The 17507-nt window shown below is 43.8% G+C and overlaps 1 protein-coding gene across 1 annotated transcript in view; it reads right to left on the bottom strand.

The window, feature by feature from the left end:
* The window catches only part of PHLPP1 (PH domain and leucine rich repeat protein phosphatase 1), a 225644-nt gene that overhangs the window by 80275 nt on the left and 127862 nt on the right, over positions 1 to 17507 (bottom strand). The window lies entirely within an intron of this gene.

Genomic DNA, 17507 nt, shown 5'->3' with positions numbered 1-17507 from the left:
TTCTCACCAATTATTCTGACCCTATTTTTTGACTCTCCCTTGCTTTGTTGTAATGCCACTTCAGCTCCACTGGTGACCAGTCCATATGGACAATACAGGCCTTCTAATACAAGACTTCAAACATTTGTAATCCTCACAAATAGACACCTAAAAAAATGAAAGCAATACTTTAAGACATGAGGGAAAGATCGGCGATTGACTTGACAGCAATTATCTGCAGGTGGATAACAGTAGCAAATGAGACAGGGCAGATGTCTTTATTGCTGCATAGGTAGAGAATATACCAGAATAATGAAAAAAAAGCACAATTGCACAAAAAGTGTGCCATATCCATCTGCCCTATCTCAAGCACTTAAATGCAGTACTAATGATGGGATATTCAGAGAAAAATCACCATATCGTATTAAAAAGCCAACATAAAAATAGGTTACTAATTTATAGAAACTCCTATTGCTGCTCGTATTGCAAATCTACCCTGGCTACTACAATTCAGGGGGGGAAATGGTCAAGAGTAACCAACGGAGGTATGAGAAAGGAGATGCTGAGATTTGGGGGTTTTAACACTCTTCTCAGAAGAAAAAGATACCTGTCCCTGGTGATCAAAGAAATACCACCAGCTGTTGCTACCATGGTTTCAGACAGGATACGCTGAGTAGCAACAAGTCTCTGCCTTATCCATGCTTCATTATACACCAATAAGGCCGCTGTGGCAAAAAGGTTTCAAAAAGAAGGTATCCTATCCCTGCCTCCCCACAACGCAGCTTCTGCCAAAACTATTTAAAAATCCTTTTCACTTGGTCATGCAGAAAAGGGGATGGGGACAGGGAAACAGGCTGGTCTTCCCTAGAAAAATCAGCTCAACATCAGAAAATGACCATGAGGAGCTATCTGAACAGGCAGAATGTTGGATAGGACATTTCAGTCAGTGGATGCTGTGTTTGACACACAGTTATGAGTAAAGTCTACTGGAACCATAAGGTTAATTGTCTAGTGAAGATGAGCCAGAGACAATGAATAAAGAAATAAGGGAAAGTCTACCACTGGGCAGGTCCACTAGTTGTATAGGGAGAAGAGGCTTTGTGTGGGGACCTCGTTAAAGAAATAAGAATCAAAAGAAGAGGTACATCTCACCATATTAAGACTCCCCAGTAGCACAAATGATGCTCAAAATGATTATATATTGTGTGTCAGCTATTCATTCCAACAGCAACATTATTTTATTTGGTCAGTGGCATTTTTATTGCCCTTATACTCTTAAGGCCCAATAAAAATACAAACAACATCTAATGGAAAAAAGGGAAAAATATTTAAAAACTTCATAAGAGCTCAATAAGTAAGACAACATGTAGCTCAAAAGTTAAATCATCATAATTTTTGTGCAAAATCATGGCCCTTTTCACAAGGTGCCCTGAATGCAGAGACAAGTCAGGCTTAGCCGGCACAGCCCAATTGCATTCTGAGGCTGAAGGCAGGGGTCAGGAACAAGTAGAAGTGTTCATTAATTTTATTTTAAATGCAAAGCAGGGGGAACTGTAGGATAGATCAACTCCATTGTAAGCTTCAATGGGGAAACATGTCAGTTTTGTAGTTTTTCTATAGTTTTTTTCATTCAAAATGCTCATTTTGCCTACTCACCAATTACACTTTGTATCTGTTTTAGGGTACCCATCCATTTCATATTTAGGTCCATGAAGGATCAAGAATGCTTTTTTCTATACTAACCAAAATGCTATTTGTATGCCATTCTAACCAAGCATAAGAGCACAGTGATAATTCCATTTTAGTGTCAGAATGTGGCTGGTAAGGTATGAACCACTGGCAGCCACCACCACAAGGGTTCCCCCACACAGCTGTCTGCACTGAGAAGTTAATTTGGATTAAGGTAGGGTGTGAATTTAAAGTAGACTAGCTATTCCTGATTAACTCTGTGTGGATGCTCTTGTTCTGGAATAAGAGTGCTCTATTCCCAATTAGCGTAATCTACTTCCCAAAGTAGATTTCTTTGAAGATGCCTCTAATACAAAACTAAAATGTATGCAAAAATACATATTAAAAAAGTTTTAGTCCAGACAGCTGTCAATTTTATTGAATTTTATCAAAATCTGTATATGGCTTATAAACAAAGCAATATTCTGAGGACAATGAATTTTAGTATCCCAATGGAGAATATTAATATACAGCTAACAGCTCATTTCCATAGCTCTCTTGGAACCATAAACAAACAGATAAGGTGTTTTTGCCTTCCAATGTTTCACTTTTTGCTACCACAAACTGGTAGGCAACACAAGGTCAGATTTCCTGGATCACATTTAAAAATGTGATCCAGGAAAGATATGAGAAAAAACCCAATCAATTCTTTGCAATATATTCTCTCAGCTTTCAAGAGTAAGTTTTTTAAAATATGTCATATTCATCTTCAAACTGGTTAAACACTGAAGTGATGTCTTGGCTTTCAAATTAAACAGTAAAGGAGATTTAAATCTTGTGTTTCCATCAACCCAGATTCAAAGAGACTTTGTGCATGACTTTTTTACTTGCTATTGGATTATTAATATCAGAGCATTCTTCTAAAACCTAAAGCAGTGGGGGGCACATGACATTTCTAGGCATGGTTAAAAATCACAGCAATGGATGTATAGCACACTTAAAAACAAATCAGGCAACAAGAGCAATCTTCACACAAAAGGGTAAGAAAAAGAAGCCTTGTAGCTAGGGGCAATCAAATCTGCAGAAAGAACAAGAAAGATTTACTTAGATTTCCTCCCCAACCTAGCCCCTCTAGAGAAAAGAAATTACAGCAAAAGTAAGCTCCTCCCCAAAAAGATATTTCATGCAGAATGAGAATACACTCCAGCAGCATTACCTTAAAAAAAATAAAAAAAATTAAGTCTAGATTTAACTAAGATTACTACCATGATAAAAACTTGGGGGTTTTTTTGTTTTCTTTCTGTTTGCTTGTTTGTTTTTGCTCAAGTTGACAGAGAGGGCATCAGATTTGTTCTGTCTAGGGACCCCGATGCTTCTCAACCTCATCTATATTAAGAAACACCCCCTTTTAACAATACAAAAAGTAGGATGATCATGATCCCAGACCTGTTCATAATCTCCAATGTGAAAGAACCCATGGCCCAGCTGAATCTCTCCCTGAATTTTCTTCAGTTATCTTACCCTAAGCTAGACCTAGGTGCGATGCCTACTGTTCACATAAAATAGACTGTAGCAATAACCAGGTAAGAAAAATGGTAGGTTTGCAGTGGTGGGTAGAGGATCACTAAGGATAGCGGTTAATTTTGGTGCCACTTCAGTCACTCTAGCCACAGAATAAAAGAACAATTCATTTGCATACAGAATAGAAGTCAGTTCCCCCCAAATAGGAGTGTTAGTAGCTTACATTTCTGAAGTTACAGACTCAAGGATATAGCCAAATCTGTACTTCATAAGTCCTGATTTTCAGCTGTTTTTTATTCATAATAAAAATAAAAATACATGGGTGCAAACAAAACACTTAGCTATACTCTATTCAAAAATAAATGTCTGAATAGATTTTATGGAAATTTCGTTTTCCCCGTTAATATTTAAAAAGGAAGACTTAAAGGAACAGTAACATGGCAGTCCCGATACAATTTTATACATTAAAAAGCAACATAAATTTGACTGAAGATCCTTTAAGTCCATAGTCCAACCCTGGTTATGCAACTCAGACCAACAGTATTTTAAATGCTTCCTTCGTCTACTTTGTGACATGGCCATGTGAAAGTCTTTATTCTAGGTCCTATTCCACTTTTTTAATGTGCCAATAAAACTAGCATGTGTCCCTCCATAGCAATGAATTCTCAACTTGCTTTTTACTCCCAGTCCTACAGCAATTAAAATGCAGCTTCTACTCCAGCATCATTATTCATAAAGGTATTGGCAGAGTACTCTCTCTCATCAGGCAATGAAAGCCAGTAAATGTTCTCTCATTCTCCACCGAGAATCAGTTTACTTAGAAAAGAACTATGACTATCAGAATATGAAGACCCTCAGGGAATGCAAGCATTTTTAAACTATCATCTGTTTATCTGTGCAGTCATAAGACTTACAAATGTAAACAAGAGTTCATAAAAACCAGTGGTGTCCTTGAAAGGAAACTGAGTATTTTGAGAAAGTCAAAAGATGGTCTAGTTAATTACAAATTGCTGTTTGCAGCAGAAACCATCGTAACAAGCCCCTCTGTGAATCAACAGATATCCTTGCCTATAAAGAATGGTATTTAAAGAAAGCTTTCCTTTGTAAAACAGTAAAATGCCACCTCTGCCACAAAGCTTGCCAGGACTGATCACTGGCCTTGTTTATTCTAAAGTGTTGGCTACACTACAAACATACCTGTTGCTGACAGTGGGTGTCAACTGAACCAGCTGTATGGACAAAGTTATAGGCCTTGTCTATGCAGGAAAAAAGTGTTTTTTTTTTAAAACCTTAAGGTGTGAATTTAAATAATTTCCTCCTGTCCACCCCCTTTCCTGAAAGCTGTATTCAGATAGTTAAAGGATACACATTTTTAAAAAGAGCCTTCAACAGAAGAAAACTCAATTAACAGACTGCACTGTAAAGTGATCCAGGATTCTGACTCAAAAACAAGTTACTCACCTTGTGCAGTAATGGTGGTTAAGGCTACATTTTAGTCACGGGTATTTTTAGTAAAAGTCATGGACAGGTCATGGGCAGTAAACAAAAATTCACGGCCTGTGACCTGTCCATGACTTGTACTATATACTCTTAACTAAAACTTGAGCCAGGAGGCCACAGGTGCTCCGGGGGGCAGCTGCCAGGGGTGCTGGGGGGAGGAGGGGGGGAGAAGGTACCGCATGCCCTGGGACCCCCACTGGTGCTGGAGGGGGCAGGCAGCGGGGCTGGCAGGCTCCCTACCCAGTTTCCTGGAAGCAGCTGGCATGTCCTGGCAGCTCCTAAGGGGAGGAGAGGGAAAAAGAATGTTGGGGAGCGCCGTGAGCCGCCCTCACCACGAGCCCCGGGTCTGCAGCTCCCATTGGCCAGGAACCACAGCCAATGGGAGCTGCAGGGCGGTGCCTGCAGGCAGTGGCAGCACACAGCCGCCTGGCCTCTGCACCTAGGAGCTGCAGGGACATGCTGTCTGCTTCCAGGGAGCCCCCCAAGGTAAGCGCCGCCCCACATCCCTGCCCCGAGCCCCCTCCCACACCCAAACTGCTACTGCTGGGGGGGGGGGGGAAACAGTGGCCCGAGTGCCCCAGAAGTGGCTGGCCCAGGGGCGGTCTGGCCTCTACAGAAGTTACAGTGTGTCATGGAATCCATGACTTCCGTGACCAACGCAGTCTTAACTATGGTTCTTCAAGATGTATCCCCCTATGGGTGCTCCATTGTAGGTGTGTCAGTATCGCTGTGCTGCTGATCGGAGAACTTTGGTAGCGGCCTTTCTCCTGGGCATGCGCTGCTCCCCGCCTGCCACGAGACTAGCCAGCATGCGCGACCAACCCTCCTCAGTTCCTTCTCTACTGCAGAGTCAATGACAAGAACTCCAAAGTAGAGGGGAGGAGGGCAGTCCATGGAGCACCCACAAGGGGACACATCTCGAACAACCATCATTACTGCAGAAGGTGAGTAACTTCCTCAAGTAGTGGCCCTATAGGTGCTCCACTGTAGGTGAATCCCAAGCAGTGCCCACGATTGGAGGTTGGAACTTTGGAGTAGAGTCTTATATGGACGATAGTACCGTAGCACCACTTTGGCATCTGTAGCAGAATCCCCAGGATGGTATATTGTTCTGCAAAGGTATGTACAGATGCCCAGGTAGCTGCTCTGCAGATTTCTGCAATTGGGATACCTTTGGAGAAAGCGATGGACGAGGAGACCGACCTTGTAGAATGTGTGTGTATTGAAGATGGCGGTATGATGTTTCGCAATTGGTAACAGAGTTTAATACAGCCAGAGACCCACTTAGTCTCTGAGCTGAAATCACTACCTTTTGCCCTCTGTTTTTGACCACTCTGAGTTCGAGCAGGTTGATGTGGAGGCACGTCTCAGCTTAAAACCATTTGTCCTGTATTGTGTGAGCATTTTGATGCATGCTCCACCCTGTGAGTGATGCATTGGTGGTCAGGAGTAGCGATGGGGAAGACTGAACAGGATTCCTGTACAGATGTTTACTGGGTCCTTCCACCAGTCCAAGGATTGCTTGACACTGGTGGGCATTGATAGTAGTTTGCTTATGCTGCTTCTGTTCAGCTTGTAAACTGAACCAAACCATGCTCAGAGGCATCTCATGCGAAGTCTGGCACAAGCAATAACCAATATGCCCGTGGCCATATGCCCCAGAAGCTGGAGATGTTTGGCTGAAGTTTGGGGACTGGATTGTACTGTCTCTAGCAATGAGGAGAGACGGAGAAATCTGTCACGTGGGAGGAGCACGTTCACCTGAATGAAGTCGAGGCCGGCTCCTATGGATTCTAGCCTTTGTACTGGTGTTAATGTTGATCTGATTCTGAAACAGGTCCAGTGTGGTCTGAGTGATTTCTTGGGCCTCTTAAGGACCATGCCCTGAGAAGACAGTCATCCAGGTAAAGATGCATCATGATGCCTTGAGAGCATAAGTGGGCCGCCACTTCTGAGAAGATCTTGGAGAATATTCTGGGGGCCAATGAGAGGCTGCAGGGGAGTACTCTGTAGTGGTAGTGGTCTTGGCTTAGCATGAACCTGAAGTAATATCTGTGGCTCGCTATGATCGATATGTGAAAATAAGCATATTGAAGGTTGAGGGCCAAGAACCAGTCTCCTTTTTCTAATGCTAGAATGATCGTAGATAATGTGACCATCTTAAAACTTCTGAGCCTTGATTAACAAGTTGATCTCTCTGAGGTTCAGTATGGGTCTCCAACCCTCTTCGGTATCAGGAAGTAACAAGAGTAGAAGTCTCTACCCCTTAGATGTGCAGGCACTGGCTCTATGGCTCCTACGCTGAGCAGGTGGTTTATCTCCTGATGTAGCAGGCTTTCTGAAGAGCGACGGGAAAGGGTTTTTGGGAGGGGGGAAGAGGAGAAATGGATGGAGTATCTCTCTCGGATAATCTCCAACACCCATTTGTTGAAGGTTATCCATTCCCAGGTGCTGCAGAACGGGGCGAGATGATCTCTGAAAGGATGCTTGGGTTTTCCAGTGTGAAATGAGGAGTGCACGCTATGGACACCTCAACAAACTTGTCAAAACTGTCTCTTCAAGGTGAAGGACTGAGAGGAAGTTTGCCGAGATCCCAACATCTTTCATCTGGCAAACCCAGGCTTCTTCCTGAGGTTCATACAATCTCTGCGTATATTGGGATGAGTATTGAGATTAGTATTGTGAGTGAGGCCTGAACGGTCGCTGGGGGCTCTACTTTCTTTTGTGCCCAGGTGTATAGATCCTGAGGTATCAAAGAGGTGGCCCCTGAATCTTAAAGTCTGGGTACTCAGTCTTTTCAGCAAATAATTTCGTTCCCTCAAAAGGTGGGTCCTTCATTGTTTGGATCTCCTTGGGGAAGCCGGAGAGATGAAGCTATGAGGCCAGTCTCATCACAATGGCAGTCGAAATAGAATGTGCTGCCTTGAAAGCTGCATCAAGAGTAGACTAGAGAGACTTTTTGCCACCAGCTGGCCCTTGTTAACCAAGGCTTTAAATTGGTCCTTGAGAATCAGGGAGCTATTCAATGAAAGAACTAAGCTTCATGTAGTTCTGATAGTCATATTTAGCCCACAAGGCTTGATAGTTCGCAACTCTGAATTGAAGGGTGGCCGAGGAGTAGGCCTTCCTGCCAAACAAGTCCAGGTGCTTCCAGTCCCAGTCATAAGGAGTAGGCTTAAAGTGGTGTTGGCGGCCTTTAGTGTTAACTGCATCCACAATGATCGAACTGGGAGGCAGGTGTGAGAAAAGAAATTCTGTGTCCTTTTCTGGCACATAATACTTCTTGTTCACTCTCTTACAAGTTGGTGGGACGGACGCAGGGAGTCTGCCATATCACTTTGGCGGGGTCCAGTAGAGCCTCATTAATAGGAAGGGCAACTCTGGAGCAGGTGGAGGAATGGAGAATGTCCACCAGCTTGTGATGTTACCCAGACACCTCTTGTAAAGGTATTTGGAGTGCCTCTGCCACCCTCGGTGCCAAGTCCTGGAACAGTTTAAAGTCATCCAACATAGATGGTAAAGGGGGCATCACCCTTTCGTCTAGTGATGATGATGAGAAGTGGGCTGGAGGAGTAATTTCCTCCTCAACTTCCACCTCCAGTTCCTCCCTAGCCTGCTCAGGGAGTTCAGAGCCCTCGAGGCAGCAGCTGAAGGAGGGCACTTCCTTGGCTGTTGGTAGGCCACACTAGCAGTGATAACGGCCTATTGCCTTTGGCCCTGTTGGGGCCAAAGGCAATTGTGATGGGAAGAGGCCCGGTGGTTGGTACCACAGTTGCTCAAACTAGGGAGACTGCAGGTCAGAGGGGTGGTATGCCCAGTGTCCATAGTGAAGCTGGGGCTCCGTATGGTGGGTGAGAAGAGTGTTGGGAAGCTAAGTCCTCCTGCTCACTTTCTGATTCCGATGATGAAAAGGGCAGTGCATGGCAGGAGGTCGATGAATCAAAGGCTCTGGGTGAACTCGGTACCAGGGCGCCAGTACTGACAGAGGAGAGTCCGGTGTGTTGGACACCAAAAGATCCATCACGCGCTGGAAATCTGTCAGTGGAGAGGGCATTGATACTGATAGAAACTGTCGGTGCCAAGAGGCTTGTATTGACGGTGTCGCAGAAACGGACCTTTAAAGCAGGATTCATCGGTGCCTGGTGTAGCATCGGCAGTACTTATGTTGATGACTGTACCAACAGAGCCTTACCTGGGGTGGATCTTCTACGTTTCTTACTTCTGCACAGTACTGATGCTTCTTTGCCTGCGCCCATTGAGCGTTTAGGCATTCCGACTTGCCCTATTGGTTTGTACCGCATGTGCCCTGGGTACCAGATTTAGACAGCTTCGGTGCCATCGGTACCGGTGATACTGACCGAGCCAGGGATTGTTTTCGGCTCAATCAGGGTTCACTATGAGGAATCACAGACCTTTTCTTAGAGGCCTTACATGAGTAGCTCGCAGGTGTGCTTCTGAATTCACCTCTCTTCGAAGTAGAGGGTTCCAGTGAGGGCTCCCGCCTGGACTCCGGAGGTTGAAGGGCTGACTCCATGAATAAGAGTTCTGTCCTTTCTGGATCTGTGCTTCAACTGCTAACACAAACCACACTTCTGTGGAATGTTTCCCTCTCCCAGGCAGCGAATGCATGTGAGGTTCCGTCGGTCACTGGGATAGATTCCTTGCAACTGAGGCACTTCTTGAAGCCCAGAGAGATCAGCACACCCTTGTCCTGGGGGTTCCCCACACAGGGGGTTAATGGAAGAAAATGTTCTTTTCTCTCCCCCGCTTTTTTTTTAAAAGGCAAAGGCCAAAATAAAATGTAAACAAAGCAAAAGTGCTTCAAAAGGAGCTAAAATTAGCAATTTTAAGAGTTAGCAATCTGAGAACTGACAGCTCTAGCTCCATCTCTAGCCAGGGGTGGTTGAGAAGGAACTGAGGAGCACACTGGCTAACATGTCAGGCGGGCAACAACGCATGGATGAGCAGGATGGACTGCTACCAAAGTTCTCCCATCAACAGCGTCAGTGGAGCACCCATGGGGACGCTACTCAAATAAGAAATAAGGTTTTAACAAAGTTGGTTTGTGCTAAGGTGATTTTTGTTAAGTTAAACTTGTTATATTGGCCTTTTTATGTAAGCATTTTAATCCTCTCCCCCTTTAGATTTTTTTTTTTTTTTAAACATTCTGTTAGTCATTACATACTTCAGTGCATCATTAATTCTGACTCTTGCTCCAGTAACAGTGATACAGACCTATAGGAAAAGAGGATAACAGTGAACACTACTGCATTGGAAACCTTCCAGGCCAACTATTCAAAGCAAAGAAGTAATCAAAGCCAACCTTACTCCACAGCCAAAGCATCTTTTATATGTAAGCATGGAACTGCAAGAGAACCTAAGCATGGAACCTAATGCAAGAGAAAACACCAACTTTAGTGTTTGGTACAAAAAGATTCTTGCTCCATTCTCACCTTACCTAAAAAGTTGGCTTTTTTATATTTGAACTTCAAACAAGGGTGTAACAAAGTTTGTTACTGTAGAAACAGACCAATGAAAAAAAAATAGTTACCTACATACAAACACCCCCACCTGTTCAAGTCATCCTCTTGGAACTTTCTTCTTGAACACTTAAGATGAAATCCTGGGATTTTTCCAGATTTTGCAGGCTTGTCTGTGGGAGGGAATATTTACCAGTCTAACTATACCACATACTGCTATATGGCAGTAAGTTTCCCAGCATAGACGATCCCCAAGCATGCAACCTTGTTAGGTAATCTTCAGATGCACTGGGTACAGCAAAATATACTTAATTCCTTCACTTTAAGTAATTTTCAGTTGGCGTTGACTTCAGTACTCATGTGACAATTCTAACAGCAGGGCTCAACTGCACATAGACAAGTTGTGTATGTATGCTACCTGCCCACACCAGTACACAATCAGTTACAGAGCAGATTAAGGTTGTGGCTGTCCGCAAGGGGTGAACATCTGTACGCCCCACTGGCCCCAGCTAGTTTGTGGATAATATCGTTCCCAGCCTTTATCTGGACAGAGGTCTCTATCAGTTGTTTTGGGAAATCCTTGTGCCTGAGTTTGATGTCGCAGAAAGTGACATTCAGGCGCTTCTTTCCATGGTGGTTGTACAGGTGGAACACGAAGACAGCATTTCTCCATCCTGGCATATATCTTACCACTCTCCCTCCAAAGCAGCAGCAATAATACAAGAACACAACCAGAAAATAACCCACCCAGACTTGCCCACCTACAAGTCTCAAAACACTTGAGATGCTGCTTTTAGTACAGGAACCCGTTCTGGTTAGTGGCCAAGGGTTTCAAAACCTCAGGACTATCACCAAAACACAAATGGTGGAGCCTAGGGGAGAACAGTGGGATCAAGAATCATAACCTAATCATGGATCCTACAGACCAACTACCTGGCTTCACCATGCCATGCAATATATGGATCACAGCAAACTGCATCAGATCCACAAAAGGCATTGCTATTACCTACTACACAAATGGAAAATGAAGGACAGCCAATATTCAAATATGAAGACAGTCGAGCCATGGAATATCTAGTGAACCACTGCCCTTTAAGATCGGTCTTCAGAGGGACAGCCATGATTCATTCCATGCCACCGGAAGCCACAGATAACAAACTTAGATGTTGACCTTTAATGTTTTTTAAGCTGCCAAATGAAAAAGTAATTTTCTGATTGAAATGAAGACCATTCAGTCCAAGGAGTACGGACAGACAGAAAACAGACAAAAGAAAAAATGCTATTGGTAGTCTCAAAAATTTTTAACCTTATGAAAAACTAAGTTTGGGAAATATTGGCAGTTATACTTTTAAATAAAGTTCACTGCTTGGGTCCAGTCCGGGGGCCAGCACTTTGTGCACCTCTTCTGCCTCAAAATGGTAATCCCTTATGCTTCATAATAGCTTGATCAAGTATTTGCAAGCCTCTGAATAGCTACTGTCTACGCCGGGGGTGGACAAACTATGGCCCGGGGGCTGCATCTGGCCCTTCAGACATTTTAATCCATCCCTCGAGCTCCCGCTGGGGTCCGGGGCTTGCCCTGCTCCAGGCGTGCCATGACTCCGCACAGCTCCCGGAAGCAGCAGCATATCCTGCCTCTGACACCTATGCATATGGGCAGCCAGGGAGCTCTGCATGCTGCCCCCACCCCAAGCACCGCCCCCACTGCTCCTATTGGCTGGGAACCCTGGCCGATGGGAGCTGCAGGGGCAGCGCCTGCGGACATAGCAGCATGCAGAGCTGCCTGGCCACGCCTCTGTGTAGGAGGCCGGGGGGGGGAAGACTGCTCGAGGTAAGCGCCGCCCAGACCCTGCACCCCTCCTGTGCCCCAACCCCCTGCCCCAGCCCTGATCCCCCTCCTGCCCTCCAAATAACTCAATTCCAGCCCAGAGCACCCTCCTACACTCCCAACCCCTCATCCCAAGCCCCATCCAAGAGCCTGCACCCCCAGACAGAGCCCTCACCCCCTCCTGCACCCCAACCCCCAATTTTGTGAGCATTCATGGCCCGCCATACAATTTCCATACCCAGATGTGGCCCTCAGGCCAAAAAGTTTGCCCACCTCTGGTCTACGCCTTCTGACAGACATAATATTCTGACATCAGGAGTAGCTATATTCTTAATAGTCTAATTCATTTTAGCAAGAACATGTTTTTAAGATTTATTTTGTGTTGGCAGAGTCCTCCAGCACCAAAAATTTGTTTCAGCTGGAGTCATTTTCGCTGCAGTAATTGGTGGGAAGTCTTTCAACTTCCTGTTGAGGAGATTATGAGTCCAACAATTTTTATTTGCTTGGGTCCTACCCTCCCAACAAGGGACATCTTTAGAAAAGGTGCTAGCTGAAAAGGCTAGGTCACTATTTTCTGACTCATATTCCATTCAGCAGAAGTCAGACAACAGTCTCTCTCTCAAATATAATTTAAGACTTCAGTTTGAATTTTTACTTAAGAATTTTTTTTCTAGCCATGTGTTCTATTAGATATTGAGAGAAACGTCAAATCCATTACCCAGATAAGCTACCTATCTGTGGTGGAACACTTCCACACAGCTGTGCACTCAGTCTTGATCAGAGTCCTACACTAACCTAAACTTATTTTGATGCAATGTCTGCAGTGGTAAATTCATAGAACATTTTGTGATACAAGTGGCAGTCTTTTCCCCCTCCTTCTGCGGGTTTGGTTTTTAAGGGGCTCTCTGATTTTGGCTCTATTTAGGTTTCTTGAACCAAGACCCTCAGTTTTGTTCTAAGATAGTATATCAAACTGCTACCTGTTTTGATCACAGTAGATTACCAGATGTTTCTATTTGTAGAAAAGGTTACTGTTTAGCAAGTTGTTTCAAAGTTACTTGCAAGATTTGGGGTAAGTTAATTCGCACTTCTACTTATTTTATTTAGATTTAAAAGAATAAAAAGGTTTCATCTGAAGCTCCAGGCATCCTAACCCACCATTAATAAAATAAAATTTAAGATTGAACATTGCAGTTGCAGCGAGGATGCCCAAGGTTCTATTTTACCTTCCCTGTGTAAGCCATTAACCTGATTTTTAAAGGTCCGCTCTTACAAAAGATTCCCTCAGGCTTCCATGGTTTTTGACATTCCCAGAAAACAACCCTTAGATGAGAAGTAAAGTAGTGGGGAGAGAGGGAGAGAGAGAGAGAGACATTTACCTTCCCATGCCTTCACCACCCAAATACCCCAAATGAAAAACTACTCAACAATTCCTCATGTTGTGCAAATACCCTGCGCAGATCCAAAATTTGGATCCGCAGCCATTCCCCTTCTTACTGCCCTCTCCCCAAAGCCACATACACACAGGTTTATCTAGAACTCTCTAAGATGACTGCACTTCAGAAATAGGTGTGTATTTTGCAATACACTTTGGGATCTTTCTGTATTAAAAAGTGCCACACATTAAATCAGCGTACAGAGCACCTCATGCAATTTCTAACTCAGCAGAAAAATCTGCAAGTCTTGTATATCTAAATATACAAACATATGCTGTAGAATCACATTTATTATTAGGACTAGAGATGCCACGTGTCCAGTTTTTGACCAGAAGTCCAGTCAAAAAGGAGACTGGACAGTGTCCAGTCAGATCTTACCAGATACCCAAAGTCCAGTTACTGAGGGCGAGGGAGACACCGGGTCACACGCATGAGCCCCTACTCAGCCGGGGCCACCTCTTACCTGCATCGGGCAGCTGCAACTCCAGCCCTAGCTCCGCAAGTGAGTCCCTCCTGACCTGGGGGGGAAAGCAGCGAGTGACTGCTCTTTCCCCTCCTCCCCCAAACAGGGGCAGGGCCTCAAGGGAAGAGGCAGGGTGGGGGAAGTTCTGGCACTACTGCTGGAGTATCTGTTTTTTAAATATTACAAAGTTGGCAACCCTAATTAGGACTGATTTGATGGCAATGTATGATTGTGCTTGAAAATTATTTCATGTGTGCAATGACCACTTTTCATGTTCTCACTCTTGGCTGCAACATTTTGCAGATACACCTCGACCCCAATATAATGCTGTCCTGGGAGCCAAAAAATCTTACCACGTTATAGGTGAAACTGCGTTATATCGAACTTGCTTTGACCCACCGGAGCGCTGCTTTACTGCGTTATATCCGAATTTGTGTTATATAGGGTCGCGTTATATCGGGGTAGAGATGTATTATTAACTAAAGGCAGCGGTCTAGAAAGGGGATCACAGGGTTGCTACGTTTTTTTGTTTTGTTTTTCCCTCCACTGGAAAAGCCACAGCTTAATTGAAACAAGGAAATTAAAAGCTTCAAATCACTAACCATGTCACGTACTTTGGAGTCTTATTCGTAAAGATCTCAATTATTGTAATAGGTGGGGAGAACCTGTAGTCTAAGTCAGCCTGAATACAAAGCTTCACACTCCCATCCTGGTAACAGGCATGTTATAAACCCTGGAAAACTGAGGTTCATAATTGAAATGGCAACTAACCTCTAACAACTCTGAGGGCACAGAACACAGCAATAGGTATTAGAGGAAGAGAATCACTTCTAAGTGCTTTATGATTACAATAAAATCCTAGTCTATTCTTATTTTACACAGCAATTTTCAAACCTGTTTTGATCATTCTTTTGTTCTTCCAGGGACACAAATATGATATGGACTCCACAAAGTTATTTTTCTTGCTTCAACTTTATTCAACAGACAAAAGTATAAATCCTGTCAGATATGCTGGAACAATTTGTATAGTGGGGTGGGGGTGAGGGGGCGGCGCTGAGAGCCATTGAACCAAACTGTAAACCCTGTAATACAACAGAAACCACTAAGCCGGGGCGCAGCAGCACCCCCCCCCCCACCCTCCTACTTCCAGCACCTATGAATCTTGTTGGGAAAATGGAGTAGTACCTTGAAGGGCAAGTGTGGGTTTTTCACCTGCATTATTTCAGGGGACAATGTCAGAACACAAAAACTAGGCCCATTGCCTGCATCGCACTCAAAGAGTTGAACTGCACATTTTTTCAGGAAGTGTCATCAATGAATAAACATACTATAAACCATCAAAGACAGGAACTCTTCGATATTATTAGGGACCAAAGGTCTTAATATTCAAGGTTTCATACATACACAAAAAAGGAAGTTAAGATCCGGTGTGGAAACTGGAGGTTTTGTTTATGTTTCAGTACTTGAAATCACCACTAAAAGGAAACTGTGGGTTTATTTTTAGACCTCGACTTCCAGAGAAGCATTATCTGAACACTATGCCTATGTGTGGAGGAGACTGGTTTACTTAAAGCAATCTCAAAAACCATCAAAAAAAGCAATTGTCAAAATTAGACGAGATGCTTTAAAATCAAAGAAACTATCAATCTGAATGTGAAGAAACACAGCCTGTGTTTTGCTGTTGTAAAAAGTATCTTATCCCTGATGCTGTTCAATATGGTATTGATTTGTTTCTATGAAATTCGTAATGGATTGAAAATCCCATGGGGTAAAACAGGCTTGTATTTCTTAATGAAAAAAAAAATGATGCTATTCTGTGATCAGTGAGCAAACAATGTCTCAACCAGGGAGGGGCAAAGCATGAGGAACAGTGAAAATTGGGTCCAATTACTCAGAAGTGACCATCTCATAATCACCATATTAAATGCAAGGAAATGTAGTTCAGGGCTTTTATTTTTCACTGGAAGATAAATAAGAAGCTAACACATCAATGTTAAACAAAGTACTGTAACAAACAATATTCTAAGTTATACAGGATTTTTCTTTTTGCATGTTTTGGATGTGCTGTGCTGCTGTTTTCTCTGACTTCTCCGTGATGAGGCCAAGGATTTAGAGCAATAATTTTCAGGGTTGGCTCTGAATAGTAGCTACTAGAGAACAGCTTGTATGCAATGCACACCGACACCTCAAAAAAACAAAAACAAACAAAGAAACAAAAAACTGATCATAAAAGTTTCTGAAGCCTTGAATTATGTAGGAAAAGTAAAGCTGCAGATACAAATAGGAGAGTGGAGATGCCTCCAAGAATGGGCAGAACTAGCTAAATAGAACTGGAAAGAGATGCCAACCTGAAAACTTTGGAGTGGTTTCAGTTTATTCAGCCACAAGTTTAATTGGTCCTAGCCTCCTCTACATTCTGGATTGGGACTGCTAATTTGTATTTAGAAAGCTCTGTGAAACCCAAGCTTCTGATATCAGTTTAAACTGGAATCAAATTTTAAACTTCCTTATATTTGGTCATGCTTAGTATCATGAGTTTCAAAATCATATGTTAGTGATAGCTGTTCAATCTAGAAAATGAAGCCTCTGGACACAATTTGAGTTTGATTACATGCAACTTTTATTTTAATGAGCAAATCATAGAATATCAGGGTTGGAAGGGACCTCAGGAGGTCATCTAGTCTAACCCCCTGCTCAAAGCAGGACCTAATCCCAACTAAATCATCCCAGCCAGGGCTTTGTCAAGCCGGGCCTTAAAAACCTTTAAGGAAGGAGATTTCACCACCTCCCTAGGTAACCCATTCCAGTGCTTCACCACCCACCTAGTGAAAGTTTTTCCTAATATCCAACCTAAACCTCCCCCACTGCAACTTGAGACCATTACTCCTTGTTCTGTCATCTGGTACCACTGAGAACAGTCTAGATCCATCCTCTTTGGAACCCCCTTTCAGGTAGTTGAAAGCAGCTATCAAACCCCCCCTCATTCTTCTCTTCTGCAGACTAAACAATCCCAGTTCCCTCAGCCTCTCCTCATAAGTCATGCGCTCCAGACCCTAATCATTTCATACCCTTCGCTGGACTCTCTCCAATTTTTCCACATCCTTCTTGTAGTGTGGGGCCCAAAACTGGACACAGTTCTCCAGATGAGGCCTCATCAATATCGAATAGAGGGGAATGATCACGTCCCTTGATCTGCTGGCAATGCCCCTACTTATACAGCCCAAAATGCCGTTAGCCTTCTTGGCAACAAGGGCACACTGTCGACTCATATCCAGCTTCTCGTCCACTGTGACCCCTAGGTCCTTTTCTGCAGAACTGCTGCCTAGCCACTCGGTCCCTAGTCTGTAACAGTGAATGGGATTCTTCCGTCCTAAGTGCAGGACTCTGTACTTGTCCTTGTTGAACCTCATCAGGTTTCTTTTGGTCCAATCCTCTAATTTGTCTAGGTCCCTCTGTATCCTATCCCTACCCTCCAGCGTATCTACCACTCCTCCCAGTTTAGTGTCATCTGCAAACTTGCTGAGAGTGCAGTCCATGCCATCCTCCAGATCATTAATGAAGATATTGAACAAAACCGGCCCCAGGACCGACCCTTGGGGCACTCCGCTTGAAACCGGCTGCCAACTAGACAT

Source organism: Terrapene carolina, unplaced genomic scaffold, assembly GCF_002925995.2.
Source record: "Terrapene carolina triunguis isolate 2854851 unplaced genomic scaffold, T_m_triunguis-2.0 Scaffold53, whole genome shotgun sequence".
NCBI classification, from domain to species: domain Eukaryota; kingdom Metazoa; phylum Chordata; order Testudines; family Emydidae; genus Terrapene; species Terrapene triunguis.
The sequence above is the reverse complement of the archived record's forward strand: the minus strand, read 5'-3'. Positions and strand labels throughout refer to the sequence as shown.